Genomic DNA, 16,974 nt, shown 5'->3' with positions numbered 1-16,974 from the left:
ATATAAATTTATTTTCTAAGAACATATAAAATACTTATTATCTTAATGAAAATTAGCACTGCAACAACATTTAAAAAAGGAATATACATTTGTTTAAGTACACAGTGTAGAGATCAGAGCAAGATGCCTATCAAGACTCATTGGCAAATACAGATCTCATCCAAGGCTCATTCTTCTCATGCATTTGAAGTTATTCATTAGCTTATATTATTAACAGGGAGGTAATTGCAAAGTATAGTAAGTGTAAGGTACTTTAAAATTAGCCTGCAGGTTTGCTCATCTGATTGCTTACAAATGGTAGCAACTACCACCCGAACTCCTAGCTGACTGAAGAATAAAAGTAGTTAAATGATCGTCTACTTCCTTCCCCCACAATCTCTGTTTTAAAGAGTCACTTGGTGCAGATCTTTAGGTAAACCATAAAGTCTCCCCATTTGATACTTTTCTAAAAAAAAAAAAAAAAGTATATATTCCAAAGGTGATAATCATTATGACTAAGACTAGGTAAAGCTATAAGGAACTGTTGTTGCTAAGTTATGGAAGGACAATAATAATAGATAATATTACCTTGGAATAGATAGCATAAGAGTAGGAACATACTACCAGGATAAAATTCATAACAGTGTGATGTATTTCGCATCCACACACATATAAATCTGGCACAAGGTAGATTAACTTTCATGCTCAGCAGCACCACCGCAACATGTAAAGTCTGCACTCAACATCCTGTGGTCAAGAAAAGTGTTATACGAGAGGTGAAGGAAGCTTTAAAGCATCAAGTTGTCACTGAAGCTGACAAAAGCACGCACAGAAACCAGCTTACCTCCATACATTTATGACAGGGCAAAAGAACTTCTTGATGTTTAAGTATGTCTCTGAAAATTCAGACAATTACACATTCCTGGCAAGAGTTTTGTATTGTATTTCACAAAGAAGATATATAGTTTTGAATAATATATATGTAAATACAGAAATAATGTATTATAAGTAATATGTAATTTTTATATAATATATACGCACATATATATTAAAATAACAACAATAAAACCAGTAAATGCCTTTTACAATTGGTCTTCCTAGCAAACCAGTCCTAAAAGTCAGGATTTGACACAGTACCACTTTCTCAAGTATTTAATGCTGAGGAGTAATTTTCCCCATTATGCAAAGGGCAGCAAAACACACAGTATATGTACACTGACACAGAACACTCAATAAGAGCATTTGCCTTTTTTAGTGTTGTTGAGCCCAAACTTCACAATTTGCCATAATGATGAAGTCCTTTGTGGTTTCAAAAAACTGATAACAAACATAAATCCCATTCAAAGGGGAAAGTTATATGGCTAACCAGAAGCAATAGCAATAAGATGCAGATGCTAAGACAACATTCAAAACCTTAGAACAATAAAGCAACTGTACCACCCATCAGCTCACTGCAAATATTAACATCAGCAGCAATTATCCCAAATCACTGCCACTTATCCAGATGCCCACTGAATAGCTACCAAAGAATTCCAGCTTTTCTGTAGAGGATTTCTAAAACACAAATGCTCTGTCCAAAATACTTTATTAATAATGAATGCCAAATATACAGGATCATAAAAATCAACCAAACTGACTAAATAAATAAAACATTATTATTCAATGCAGTGAATTAATAGTAAGAACTTCTTTAGGCTTTAAATGAAGATTTAAACAGAGTATCTTCCATTTTGCATCAATGTTAGAAAATTCCCCAAAATGCCATATAGTTTACAACTAAGTTTTTCACTAACTTAGAAAAACAGTTAGATAACACCAATTCTGTACACTTATAGCTGGTTTATTGCATACTTACATCATTCTTTCTGAACAAAGACGACAAAAATAACAGCTGGAGGTGTCTCTGCCTATGACAGCTGCCAGGAACTTTACCACAGAACAACAATAAGATGGCTAACACAGAAGTAAATTCAGTGTCCTTTAGTTTATACTCAAACACCACAAAAAATGAAAAGGGTGAGATTTCAACACACAAAGGGGTATGCTTTACAGCTAAAGAGACTGTTTTGAACATTGGACCAACTGACGCTGGAAAGCTCTGCTGGTGGCATTACAAGAAAATTCACAACTAGAAAGAATGAATGAGTCACAAAAACGAGCTCCATAGGCTCTGAGACTCTTTAAGCCAAAGAATACTAAAATGGCCCTTAAAACTGAGATACAGGTTTGAGAGTGCAAATCACTGTCATTTCTGCTTCTATTTACATTACGATACACCTATGATTTGTGTACACGTTTACCAAAACGCTTTTTGAACATTCTGAGTTTGACTGTTTCAAGTGTCCTTAAAAATACTAAATCAGAGCACAGAAATCCATGGAAATCAATAATGGTCATGCCTTTACTACTTTGAAGGCTTGCACTTTCAGGAAACACATAGCTGATTTGCCAAATCTTAAGGACCTGGAAAAGAAAATCCAGTATCTAATGGTCACCAAGATACAATGGGAATCCACAGGCATTTGGATTCAATCAAGTCTGGCATCCAAACGTAATGATTGCCTGTGAAAGACTCACTGTCAAATAAAACACATGACTGTACTTTGTTACCATCACCTGTAATACACTTAATAGCAAGTAGGGCAACAAACCAGCACAAAATGACCCGTGGTTCTTCTGTCTTAAGCTCTACTAATACAGCAATGGTACTAGCAAGAGCCAAGCAAAAATACATGAGCTACAGGAGTTACATCCTATCAAGTCAGCGCTTTCTTTTCAAGACCAACAGCCTCTTACTTATTATCCATCAGTCAATAAATCCATTTCAGATATTCCTAAAAAGAAGAGCAAATCTTTTATCCCCACTCAGATATCAATTATGTGGCTCTACCGTCACAATCAACTCAGTCTACACATACGGGGGGGGTTTTCTGACCTTCAGCTACCACAAATTTCCTGTAAATGATCCAGCCCAAAAGTTACCCAATTTACTAAAAAAGTAAACAAAACCCTGTTCCTTAGTCTTTACTTACTCAGTGAACAACCATCTGCTAATACCATACTGGGTATCAATCCTCTGTAGTAATCACAGTAACTCTCACTTGTACATGGGCAAAGTTCTTGAAATAAGAGAAAGCACAGAGTGAAGAACCCAGGTGGGAGGGACACCTTTGCTGTCACTGCTACCTGAGCTGGTTGAACTTGGACATCCAGATGCAATTTCAGTTGTGATCACCATCATGATAAAACTAGTAAGATTAATTTATCACCTAGCAGACAATAAAGGTCTGCTCGGCTATCACCATGCTTGTAACAGATCTATACTCTCAGAACACTTTAAATTCCTGAACAGTTGCAAAAAAGGCATTGTAGACCCCCCCAAAAAATAGCCTGGAGAAAACAAACTCTGGGTACCCTTCCTGACTCCTACGCTGATCTACTGAGCAACTTCCAGTAGGTCACTTATCTTCATCAGTTCCCTTAGGGTGGACATTTACTTTACCCTATAAAAAAATTCTGTCATTCACAGACATAAGGTACAAAGGGACAACTGTCATTTACTACTGCTAAAACAAAACAGTCTGGATACAAAACAGTTTATTCAAAACACACTGCAAAGGCTTTTTTCTAAAGTTTTATATCTATGTCCTTGCCCCCAGCTACCTCTCCTTTTAAGGAAATAAAGTTACGTTACAGATGAATGCCTACAGCAGTTAATAGCTGCTGATTCATGTTATGCTGACAAGGAATGAACAAGCATTTTAGTGTTCATGTTTATTGCTTCTCCATCTTTAGTTCAAGAAGACTCTAAAAGAAAAAAGTGATTTAAAAAAAGCAAAAAGCAAGCTTTGCTCCATAAGAGCAATGCTTTCTCCTCTAAAAAAAGGTAGGTCTCATCTTCAGATGATTAGCACATTCATAATTAAAATTGTAAATTATATTATTTATTAGTCTAAACGCCTGGATGATACTGTTCACAGCTTAATTACATAAATGAGCTTTTTAAACATTACTAGGTTGTATTTCTGCAACATAATTCTTACCACAGCATTTGGACTCTTGTCAAGTCACAAGCGAGAATTAAAAAGAATCACGGGAAGTCTGGCAAATTTTAAGTCTGCGCTGAGAGTCCTAATTTGTTTTCCAGGTTTTAAGCCTGAATATTCACTTTTTTAGTATCTGCAAGCTATAGGAGAACTCGGGGTGTGGGGATGGTGGGGATGGAACCTGAGATTCATAGTAGTCACAGGACTCCAGAAGCTGGGATTTCAAAGAAAAAAAGCAAAGGATTGATATCATGTAATCATAGAAATTTTCCACAGAGCAAAGGTTTGAGTAGTTTCCCTCAGTCCATATCAAAGCCAGAAAAAAATATTACTACTTTGCAGTTTGCCATTATTTTACACAACACTAATTGTTTAATTTTTGGATCAGGGATAAAAATAACGTTGTGGGATTTGGTTTGTTTCACTGCTAAAAAATTAAATACGACTGAAGGGGTTTCAGACTCCTTTGCAGCAAAATCCCATCACTTACAATCCTTCAATTCTGCTGGTATTCAAACAGAGTTACTCTGGGAAGATAACAATGCACAGACTTCCTAAAGGCATGGTTCACCTAAAAAAAAAAAAAAACCAACAAAACCAAAACACCAAAAAAACCCCCCACAAACACAACACCCCCAAAAATACTAGTAGAAACTGATTTGATTTTTTTTTTAATAAGAACTAGATTAGATAACAAAATATTCACTTAGGATAAGGGTTAAACTGGCATAACATAAAGCATGCACAACTAACATCTACTGTCAACTCTTGCCTTTACTTAAAGGACAAATACCTTTGCATTTATAGCTACATATTCTTCTCCTTGCCACAGTTAAACAAACCACATGAATTTTGTTTTAATGACTGTCAGAATCCATTCACAAGTATGTATGTCAAAATATTTATAATGAATACTAAATTAACTATCTGTGGTTCTAATATGTCCTACCCTAACTTAGAAGGACACAAGAAACAACCTGAAAGAATAGGGAAGCAAATATATTGGCAAGTCAAAGGAAATACTTTCTGGAAATTATATTCATAATCTTGTCTCTGGTATTACCTTTTTAACTCCAATTTGTTTCTACAACTGTTCTTCACAGTTTGTGAAACTGAAACAAAATTCTACGAATATTTTAGACATAAATCAGAAAGAACTTCAGACATTTCTATGAAAACAGAAAAGCATAGGTTCATCAGAACTGGCAATATTTATATAATAAGGAAACAAAGATGCACAAGACCAGAATCTGAATGGTAATTCTAGTAAAGACCTCTACCAAATCACATGAAGCTGTGTTTCAGTTTTCCCATCAGGAAACTGTAGACCATTTGCTATCTGACATACAATGTTAAAAGACATGGCCTTATGAGCTGAGCTGTAAATAAGTATTTTTGGGAAGGTACCATACAAAATACTGATCTCAAAAGAAATGTAAACAGGGAGAGTAAACACTATCTATTTGTTTATCAATGTATTAGTCAATGGGGCCAAGACTGGAATCCAAACAAACACCTACAAACATTATCTTGACAGTTCAAATGAAATCATTCACAAACAAATTATCTCAACGTGGTTCTGAACATTAACTGAATATTCTTCAAGATGCAAGCTCTCATTTAAAAGTATTTTGAGTGACTGATGCCCTAGGCTACCTCTTCCACTCTCCAATATATGTCTAATGATTAAACTCAATTTATTTGTATTTCATCAATGCTTCTAAAGTCGATTTGCCCTTCATGGCGCACTTCCCCCTCCTTTCTAAAGCTTCAGTAGCTGACCGGTTAGTTGAGCCTTACTCTGACCTGCTAACTCATATTTGTACAAAATACTAAGGTTTCCCTTCATTTTACTTAATAAGAAAACTTCCTTCCACCCTGAAAAGGGCCTTAACTGAAAAATACGGCATACTGCTGGAGACTGAATTACTTTTGTGATACAGCCTATGATTTGTTACAGCAAAGTGAGCTTTTCTATTACTTTTTTTTTTTCCTCTCCACACTGCTAACCTCTGAACTGGAGGCAGGGGGCAAGGAAAGCTGCAGGTGGGTCATCATACATTATCCCCACTGTGGTCACACTAGGCTGAATTCATAGAACTTAATCACTGTTTCAGCAGTTATTTTTTGCTCACTTAAGGTTTTGTTCCTACCCACATCTGCATCAACTAACATGTTACCTATGGTTTAACTAAGAATTGCATATAAACAGGATTTAAGCTATAAATATCACAAAGGTTTTTTCTACCCCTAAAACCTCCCCCATGAAACTTTCAGTGGTCGAATTCTAAGAGACAACTAAAATGCCAGCACTCAAGACACAAACATGAATCCTTTGACTGACCTACCACTCCTCCCCGTCACACCAGCATACCCAGTGCAGGGAGAAAGACAGGTCTTATGATTAAGAACACCTCTTCTCATCTTATAAAACTGGGAAGCAGGGGGGAGGAAATGACATGACAAGGAGACTTGTTGAGCTACGCTTCCCTAAACCATAGGGCAAAGTTCTTTGGGACTCGTACAACTCATGCGCAAACACATGTCTATTCAATGCCCAATGGGAGTGCCAGCTGATCCAAATGATCAGGTAAAGGGTATGGGTTTTAATACTAGACAATACTTGTATTAACATAAATCTATTACTGTTCAAAATATCCTTAGCATAAGGACTTTAGAACCTATTAAAAGCAAATAAATATTTAGGACACCAAGATCTTGCACATTTTTGAGTATAAAACACTGAAAAATAGAGTAGATGCAAGTTAAACCTCCACTTTAGCATTTTGGTTAGAATCAGGAGTGCGCTAGCAAGGCAAACTTCCCAAACATCCCACTCACTGTGCTTTTGTTCACTTCACAAGATGGACCCAGGCAACAAGAGCAGGTTCTTTTTTAGACTGAATTAAACCAGCAAATCTACTCTGGAAGTAATCTAAAGAAGTCTGAATACTACGGTATTCAGTAAAGTTAGCTTGAAGGAAGCCCCTCTTAAAAGCATACAACGTGGATATTCTGTTTTCAGCAACAACTGTTCCTCCCTGCAAATCTGCCACTTTTGGGCCTCACTACTTGCTAGCATACACTCAGACTTACTCACATGTGTTAGGGCGTCCAAGAGTAATTATGCCATTTAAGTCACCTTTAAAGTTAAACTCATAAACCACGAAATTAGATTTAGAATATCTTAGTTGCTTCAATTTGTTTTTTAACCATGTTTGACAGGAATATACTCTTTCATTTTCTCTTCAGTGTGGCATAATATTTAAGATTAAAGAACTGACTCTAGTAACAGAGTATTCAGACTGCTATGTAACCTTAATTTACACTGTTCCTCGATTGCAATTATTCCATTACTACAGTCAAATGTTTTTCACACACTGAAAGTGCCTTCCTGAAGTGCCTCAAATTAATGTGTCTGTCAAAAGTTACCGCATGATGAAACTGTACATACAGTTATCTTCACTCTACCTTTACTGCTAGAATGTTTGCTTTTTCCTTTTTTAATTCAACAAATATTTAGGGGGGCCAGTTATATATGAATTTGGGAGTACTGTTATATCGCCATACTAAAATGAAGAAAGTAACCGTGATTTGACAGAAGACCAGGTGACGATTCTTTCAGAATTACTACATTTTCAGCATGCCCGAAAGCATGCCGAGTATCTCACTGTACAGAACAAGACAGACAGGATCTGGATCTCGTTGTTTACGGTCTAAAATAAATCTTCCCCAGCTCCCACTAAGGGTAACAAACACCGAACGCACCAGTTGCACGTTTCACCCAGGCGCAGCGGGGTTACCGCCGGATTTCCAGCAGGGCTGAGCTGCCCCTTTCGCACAGGGCCAGGGACCGCGGCGTGGGAGAGTCACGCCTGTGTCACCGGAGCTCACGGGAACACGGGCACCCGCGGAAACCGGGGAGCAGACGCTGAGTAACGACTGACTGCCCAGCCCCGCGGCGGCGCTGGGCGCAGGCCTCGGGGGAAGGGCGGGGGGGGAATACCTGAAGCACGGCAGCGAGGCGGGGAAGCCGGCCGCCGCCCGGTGCCCAGCGCTGGCAGGGCGCCACCGCCCTGCGCCCGCCTGGCCCGCCCCGCGGCCGCGGCAACTCCCCCGCGGGACCCCCCGCCGCCCTCGCCCGGGGGCCGACAGCGCCTGTCCCCGCCGCCGCGGCGGAACGGGCCACTACGCCGGCCGCAGTGGGGAGGGGAGGGAAGGAGGGGACCGGCTGACTAACACCGCCCCTGCGAACGCGCCTCAGCCTCCGCCACCCCCCCACCGCCGCCCAAATGGTGCTGCCCTCGCCCCCCACCTCCCCCACCCCTTCAGCCCAACGGGCACCGGACGGAGGGACGCGCGCGCCCGCTCCCAACGGCGGCCGGTTCAGGCTCAGCTCGGCTCGGCTCACCTCAATGCCTGCCGCCGCCGCAGGCCAGTCGGCCGGAGGGCAGCTCCGTCCCCGCCCGGCCCCCCTGCTCGTCCCTCTCCCCCGAGCTCAGCCGCTCCTGGCACAGGCTGCGGCCCAACTGCGGCGCCAGCGGTCAGGTGACTCCCAACAACATTACCCGCCCGCCGCCCCTGCCCCCCGCCCCCTCCCCCCCGCGCACACACCCCGCCCGCTGATTGGACGCGGCGCTCCCCGCCGACGCGCAGCCGCCTACACCGCTGCGCAGTGCGCATGCGCGCCGCCGCCGGCACCGCGCCGGCGGCCGTTTCCCGGCGCAGTGCAGGGCTCTGCCGCCCGCCTCCCGCACCGGCCTCGGCACCGGCCTCGGCACCGGCCTCCCCGCCCGCCTCCCCGCCCGCCGGGGCAGTTTGAAGAGCCGTGGTGGCCGCGGCGGCTGGCTTGGGCGCTGGGCGGGCCGTTCGCCGCCTCTCTGAGGGGAAGGAGGTCCGCGGGCGGGAAGCCGTAGATGCCGCCAAGGGGAAGCCGTTGCCGGGTGGGAAGGGCTGGTCGCGGCGCCGGCCTCGGCCCCGCAGCCGTCTCACGTGTCATCCGGGAGGGCTGGGGGGGGGGGGTGTCGTGATGGGGTGGTACGGGCCTTATGTGTTTTACTAGGGTAAAGCTCTTACTCTTGGAGATGCGGCATGAGGCCTGTGCTGGGAAGTGCCACCAATTAATAGGCTTGACCAGTAACGTCATTAGTGACGCTTCTGTGCTAGGAAATGTTAAACTAACGTTTTGTAAAGGTACTACCCTGAGGGAGTTCTTGCTGGTATAACTTACGGACTTGCTGAGCTTATGTCGTGTGTTCCAGAATGCTTTCTGGAAGCTCGAGCTGCGTTGATGTGAGGGTGATTTGCTGGAAGGGTCCCACTAACAGACCTTGTCCTCGCCTGGGTCTTAGTTGTCAACCAGCTGTCGAGCTCAGTGCTGTGCTATGTAAGAGATGATAACATGTCAAGTAAGGCAAAAAAATACTGCAGAGCAAGTTGTGGTGAAGAGATAGCCTTCAGCTAGCAACGGTCACACCAGTGTTAGAGCTGAAAATGGTGTGGTGTTACTGTTGAGCTAGTATCCCTACTGAAAGGCAGACTAGGATGTCCAGTGCTATGTGTATGTAGCTTGCGTACTGTTTTCAGGTCCTGACAAGTATTTTTGTGTGACGCCATCTACGTGTACAAATGCTGTCTCAGATAGCTAAGAAGATGTCTTAGAAAGTGCTGCTGTGTGTTACTCTGTTCAGGACCAGAGAATTTTCAGTACTTCTAGGCTCTGGTAGATACTCATCTCCTCCAAAGCAACTTAGAGTAGCAGTAAGGTCTTTCCTTCTGCTAAAAATAGCCAGAGGTCAGCTTGTTCTCCCCAGCAGCATCTTGAAGGCAATGCAAAGGGAAACTGATTGAAAGATGGAAAAAACCTCACCCCTTTTGTATATTAAAAGCAAAAAAATTCTCTGTTGGCCAGATCAGAGGGGGGTAAATTCCATGTACCTCTTTATTCAAGGACACCACTGAAGGCAACCTCCGTCCAGAAGCTGCATTACTGAAGAAAACATTAATGATGGCAAAAGATGCACTGCCAAGAATACTAATGGGTGTTTCATTGTTATGACATTTTAACAGTTTAACTATTTTGTTTACATTTGAATTATAAGATTGCATTTATGCCTCTTAAAATAAAGCAGACAAGAAATACACAATCTGTTTTACACTGTATTTGTGTCACGTAACTTTCTCAAGCTGTTTCTACAGTAGACATTCTAAACTTCATTTTAGCCTTCCTGAGAATTTTTGGGGAAGGCATGAGCAAAGATCTTACTGGTAATATTTAGTAATGATGGGTGTGTATAGAAGCGGGGGGAGTTCCCCTCATGTTTGGGTGTAATGCCTGACCTTGCACAATTCAGAAACAGATGAAACCATAGGGAAAAATGCTTATATTTGAAAAGCATGGAGTGTCATTCTTAAAAACATACTTTTATATATTAGTTTACTCCTACATGTATTAATACTCTTTTCTACAGAGTTACTACCATTACAATGGTAATGCTAATGAAATTCTTCTTTTATTTACTTTCAGTGGTAAGCAAGCCAGTTGTTAGAAATTACACGGGTAGGAGGTCTGACAGATCTAGAACTGATTCCACCCCTGCCCAGTGAACCAAACAGTTTCATTTTCACAGCAAACTAGAAAGGAACTTTTCAATAGCTTTCTTCAAAAGTCATTGTACCAGATTAAATCTGGTAACAGACAGGAAATCCCTGCTGCTTTATGAACTTGTTTGTGAGCTGAAAAGAGGGTTCTGAATGGGATTTTTTTTTTTTTTTAAGTGGGGACTGGCTGCATTTCACAGACAGGCTTCACTTTTCCTTGGATCATTTCTCTGTCCTTTAGTCTCAGTTTTTGTAAAGTGCATTTTGTTAGTATTTCTTTGTCTCCATTTCTTTAATCAGACATCTTCATTAGCACCCAAAATAAAAACAGCAACCCGAAGCACTGTAAAAGCAGATGTGCAATCATACCCCAAGTAGCAGTTCCGGTTTATTTAAGGGTTCCCAGTTGCTCCAGGCTCTGAGAATTCGTAGTACTTATTTTGAAAATTGTGCATGCGGATGGAAAAGTCTGAGAAATAAAAGCTGTCTTTCCTCCATTGACAACATTCAAGATAGATCTTTACACCCTGTATAGATTTGCACCAGGTGAAAGTCAGTCTGTGTTTTTCTTACACCTGCTGTAGGCCTGGCACATAAACTGTAGCTGTCTTCCAAAATGACACACCTTTCATTTTACTTTTATGTGTGCCTGGATTCTTAAGAGTCTTTCTTTATTGTGGGCTAATACAGCTGAGTAACAGTTGTCTTTTGTAAGTGACAATCATACAAAACAAATAAAAGCAACATCAATAAAGTATTGATCATCAATCTACTGTGTTGGCTGTACATGAGATTAGTCAAGCAATGCTTTCTCTGAAAGGCCTGCAGCAAGCAGGATTATGTGACCATATGATCATCCTTGCTATCAACCAGGACAAAAATGTTGCACCTATGCCACGCTGGAGCTACTGAAGTGATGAGGATATCAAATAAAAGAGGTGCTGAAAGAGTATAAAGAACAACAGCAGTGTAAAGGGTGGGACCAGGCAAGTAGTGGAAGATCCAAACATGTTTGCTGAATTAAGAGCAAATCTGGATATTCAGTTACTAATTTAAAAATGCATACACTTGTGGTCTTTGCTTGTTCATTTTACACACTAATCTTGTGAGCATTCTCTGAAGGAGGTGTGATGCCTTTGCGGTGAGAAGAATCCCTCTCTAGGAGAAGGGTTGCCTCTCCACTCTCCCCTTTTCCTTGGGAATTCTCTGACAGATTTGTTCACGTGTATTTCTGCTAAAGAAACAAGTTACATCCAGTACTTCATAAATTGAAATAACCCCTCTGACAGTTCTCTGAAGAGAAGTGTAACACCACTGTTATTCCTGTGCTTATACAACTCCCATATTTTGATTAAGCAAGAAATTATTGGTGGCCCCGATTTACTAAATACAACTGTATTATAACGTGAACATCTGAGGTGTTTTTAATCTCACACAGGATTCAGCAAAATCATACATCGTGGAGGGAGGGTGTGGTTCTCTGCCGTTCATATGAGGAGTATTGAGCAAAATTCTGAGATTTTCAGTTTAGATAGAGGCTAATACAGATATTCCTTCCCTGACTGTTTGATAACTGCCTTTCATCTCATTAAGAAGGCAGCATTTAATTATTTTTTGTTATTAGTTGGTCAGTATATTCCCCAGTACAGTCGGAGTTTAATTACAAAATAACATAAGCAATTTGTTGGCGAATAAATTTAAGGACAGATATTTGATAATAATATTCAAATAGTCCATTTTTGCTTAAGATTTGGGTATTACCAGTTCTTAATAATAATGCGTTCTGAATCTAAATTTCTACAGTTGCTCTTTATGTTTTCTATGACTTGTAGTTCTCATGCTCTTACGCATGTTCGTAATTCCCAATCCCCCAGTACCCAGATGTGAAGAAAGCAGCTTTAAAAGACAGCTGTTTAGGTGGTAAAAAATGAGTTGCAGAGATACAGGTTGTTCTCAATGTTTAAGCATAAGCAGAAAACCTAAAATACCTACCAGTAGACTAAAAAGTAGGGTTTTTTCTGGTCTTAAGATTTTTGTGGGGAAGAGAGGGGAACAGAATAGAGAAGAAATCAATCAAAACAGAAAGAAAGAAATAAAAACAAAAGGAGCTCTTACTTTGGCTTGAAGATTGGCTACCAAATCTTGGACCGCACCCACCAAGAAGGGATCTTCGTCTCTTGTTCTTGATCCTAGGGATGATGCAATGCTGACTTTCCACGCAACAGGGAATGAAATTATGGCGTAATAGCTTGCTTCTCACTCACAGTCAGACTGAAGAATTGAATAAGTACTTTCCTCATTGGAATTAGGTGCAACTGGAGAGAGGAAAAATAAAAAAGTTAGTCCATTTTTTTCCTAAAAAGGAGAAGTAAAACCAGCAAAAAGGAGATCTGGGAGCTAAACTGAAAAACAAGGAAGTACGTCTTCCTGCAGATGAGTAATGAATGTTTTAAAGATAAAACAATATAAAAACTGAGTTGATAAGTGCTCACAGAATTAGCAAGCATGGTAACAAATATAATTAGAAGAAAACAAAGAAAGATGTCCTTTTTTTTTGCAATAGATTTTTTTTCTGATACATTGATAACAATGGGATTTTAAGTCCCATTATATCAAATGCTGTTGTTTCCCTACAAAGCCTGGCTATAGCTGTCTCTTTGCTAGTGTCATTTACTGCTTCTGGCACGCTAGATGCACCAGCCTCAGCTAGCACTAGTTTGTGGCTTGATTCCACTGAGCTCTGTCTAGGCTATGTGCTGGTAATTGCCCAGAAAGATGAAAGTGGTCTAATCTCTGGAGGTTAGTTGTGTTGACTACAGGGCACAGCCTAAAATAAGGAACATTTAGGCCATCTTTAATATTGTGTCATCTTTTCTGCCCTTGCCTTCTCTTCCTATGCTGAAGCTGGTTTCATACCATAGAAACTTGGCTAATAAATTCTCCAGAGGTAAATTGCAACATATCCCAATGCTAAAGGTGAGATTCATCTCACCTATCTTTATCAATCTAAAATTTAGCAGTCTAGTCTAAGCTACTTATCTAGGCTCCCGTGCAGTCAATGGAACTAGATAGGTATCTCCACGGGGTAATTTCTCCCTTTCTATGGTAGGTGTCTGAGACAGGCGTGATGAAACTCCTTTTGGAGATGCCTGTCTCATGCCTTTGTCTGTGGCAGGAACATGGATAACTGGGTTAGGCTAGAGGCATAACTCTCAGAGGACTACACATTAGTTGAACCTGTGCCTCCGCACTTACTTTCTGCAGGCTGCTGGGATCAGAATCCTTGAGAGCAAAAGTGTTGTGGAGTCATTGAGAAAAATGGGTGCTAAAGGTCCATCTTCCTTTCATCATGAAATGTCCTTTTTTTTCTAGCTGAGCAGGACACTTATCTCAGTGACAGAAAAGGGTTTCTGTCTTGGCCCTTACCTACACGGCAACGGACTGATTAGGCATATGTAATGAATCCAGCATTTCTGGTTGTAAACCCAATTAGTGTACAGATCGCTGCATTAAATCAGGTGTAAAAGACATGCTTCTGTCCTGGATGCGCCAGGCTTACATGCATAGATTGAATGTACTGCATATATGGAGTAGGTCCGATGCTTTCCTGGAGGCACTGGGCATAGTGTTGCAAGCAATAAATTATGTTCATGCATGTGCAGCAATTCCAGCATTTCCCCGGAGCAGCAGATTTTCCATGCATACGTACAGCAGCTGTGTTGCACATCATCAAGACATACATACAAGTGATGGCAGATGGAGTGGGAAAGGATCCCAACTGCGACTGGTCTGGTCTCTCTAGAACAAATAATTGAGCTCATGGCCTGTTTCTGGTGTACTCCTGCACTTGTTGACACCATGAGCTGTCTCAGGAGTCACCTGGTAGAAACTGCCACCCTGGCTTCACAGGGCAGAGGCTGAAGACCCTGTTGTACACACATCCACATCAAATATGACTTCTGTAGGCATCATATAGAAGACTAGTCCATTTACAGTCCCTCCTGTGAACTTGCAAACACAAAAGCTGTTTTTTAATCTACACTTAGATAACATTTTCCAACTGTAAATCGAGCTATCAAGGACCTACTATGGTATGTGATGTACTTAAGTGACAGAAACCTCAGGGCTAGGTCTATATGTACAAGCTGAAAATCTGAATCTTATTTTAAAATGGTTTTTGAAGTCTGTAAATACATTCCTCTAGAATTTATTTCCATACTGTCTTTTGCTGTCTGTGTGTGGTACTGTTCTAATTCTTAGGAACACACATGCCTATTTTTCATGGTTTCTCGCTTACAGAAGTCTTTTGTTCATTCTGGGAAAGCATACTGTTAATCATAGGAAAATATTTTTCAATTCCTTGTTTATAAAAGAAGAGAAAAAAATGCTTTTTTTGTAGAAGTAAATCCCATTCTAGTAAACTGTCTTTTAAAGTGCAATTATAAAAGTGATTATCATAAACGTAAAGCTAATTTGGTCCAAATTCTCATCAAAGCTTCTTAAAATGAAAACTGGCTTCTCAGTTAAAACTGGGGTTTTTTCCCTGATATTTTTTAAAACAGCAAACTTAAATTAAACAGTAATATTTCAATGGGGAAAAAATGGGACTTTTTTTTCTTGAGAAGAATGAGAAATTTTTTTTGATTCTGTGAGAGGAGTTATAAACCATGTGTAAATAACGGCAAAAAGGTGGGAAACAGATTTAAAAGTGTCTAGCTGGGGAAAATAAGAGCTCTGCTTAGATAGGCTGAGGGAGGTGTATGTAGAGACCAAAGAATGAGAATTGCAGCAAGACAGCTAAAAAAGCCCCATCTAGGTGCTTAGCTTGAAAGAGGGAAACAATTGATTTATTAATGAAAAATTATTTGCTTTCCTGGAAACCTGGAGTAAAACTGGTAATGGCTGTGATTTTGTCAGACACCAATGCCTGATCTGAGGGATCTGGGAAAAGACCACAAGTGTTGAGGAGGTGAGGTGGGTGAAATTACTGCAGCCAGACTGTCCAGACCAGGCATTATCACACAGTGGCTCTTTTGAAGCCTGGGAGGAAACCTCGGTGTATGTGGGAAAGCCAGTGTATGTCATCTGGGGCTTGATGAGTGTTTGCAGGCTCAAGTCATGCTGTGGGATCACAGCTGTGTGCACTTTGGATGAATTAGCTCCCTGCAGCAGAAAACCGCTAAGCCTGAAACCAGCAGAAGCTTAGCTTTTAGCCAGATGCAGATCTGCAAGCAGATTCATGGAAGGGCCAAGGTTTGGGGAAGATGGAGGGAGACCTGGTGAAACACCTCATGCTTGGGGGGCTGAGGGTGTGCATTCACAGGACCACAAACTAAATGCATAGCAGCCCCCACCGCTTCCACGTGCCCTTCCCCTGTGAAAGTGTCGTGCTGGGGAAGAAAGTCATCTCTTCAGAAAATAGCCTTTGCGGTACTAGGGAAAGAAGAGCCCATCTGTTTTCTTTAATTTATAATATAGTCTATTGACAGTCTCCTGATCAGCAACTTGGGATGGCCCCTCTGTACACCCCTAGTTTAGGAGGACTAAGAGCTGGTAGTGCGTTATTCCCATGTGTGTCTGGTTCAGGGCTCTTCTCTTGCTTTCACTCTAAACTGCTTCAACTGAGGAGTCTGCTCATTAATGCCACATTATCAGGGCTATCTGGAGTACTGGTTTGTTGCTTTTCTAGTAAAATGCAAACTCTCCCCACCCCACCCCAGATGAAGACCTAGGGAACGTTCATTATATCTATGGAAGGAGGTACCCTGAGTTTTCTTAAATGACAAAAGTATTTGCGGGCGAGACCCTCGGAAGTAGGAAAGAAGTGGCTTCTCTCTCACATACATGCATATTCATAAATCCCTGCAATATTTGAAACATTGAAGCTTTGGACCCATTCCCTAAGAAATGTAGTCATACCCCTGAGAGGACAAGGATGTTGAGTCATAGTGAAGAAAGGAAAGAAAAGCTGAATATTTTTTCTATTACAATCATCCCAGAGGTCAGACGCAACCAAGACAGACAGATGAACAACAAAAACACTGGTTAAATGATTCAAAAGGCTAGGTTTTCTGGCATTACACAGAAACATTTGAAGCACTCTGAAAGAAAATATAGAAATGAATTGTCATTCCAGTATATGTAAGCATATTTGTCTTTTGAGTCTAATGCCTGAAGAAGGATTAATTTTAAAATGTTTTGGTAGAAAGCTTCTGAAGGACTTGCACGTAGCCTGTCTGAAGGCTATTGTAAATATACCAGGACCAAAATGGTGAACAATGAAATTGCATTTGCTTTTGGAGATGTCTGACAGTGGCATAAAGAAGACACAACATAGAAATTTTTGCAG

General features: G+C 41.1%; 1 protein-coding gene across 9 annotated transcripts in view; it reads right to left on the bottom strand.

Annotated features, from left to right (window-relative positions):
• The window catches only part of BACH1 (BTB domain and CNC homolog 1), a 30,852-nt gene extending 22,273 nt beyond the window's left edge, over window positions 1-8,579 (bottom strand). For 4 of the 9 annotated variants that reach the window (XR_003924241.2, XM_041124873.1, XM_030019959.2 and 1 more), the window contains exon 1: window positions 8,437-8,579. The gene's annotated coding sequence lies outside the window, so the exon portion shown is untranslated. Of the gene's footprint in view, window positions 1-567; window positions 709-2,711; window positions 2,737-4,022; window positions 4,149-7,757; window positions 7,777-8,436 lie in introns of those variants that run through there. The other 5 variants (XM_030019957.2, XM_041124869.1, XM_041124870.1 and 2 more) reach the window with 5 other exon arrangements.
• Between the last annotated feature and the right edge of the window lie 8,395 nt (window positions 8,580-16,974).

Source organism: Aquila chrysaetos, chromosome 7, assembly GCF_900496995.4.
Source record: "Aquila chrysaetos chrysaetos chromosome 7, bAquChr1.4, whole genome shotgun sequence".
Classification (NCBI taxonomy): domain Eukaryota; kingdom Metazoa; phylum Chordata; class Aves; order Accipitriformes; family Accipitridae; genus Aquila; species Aquila chrysaetos.
This window is presented reverse-complemented; position numbering and strand designations above follow the sequence as displayed.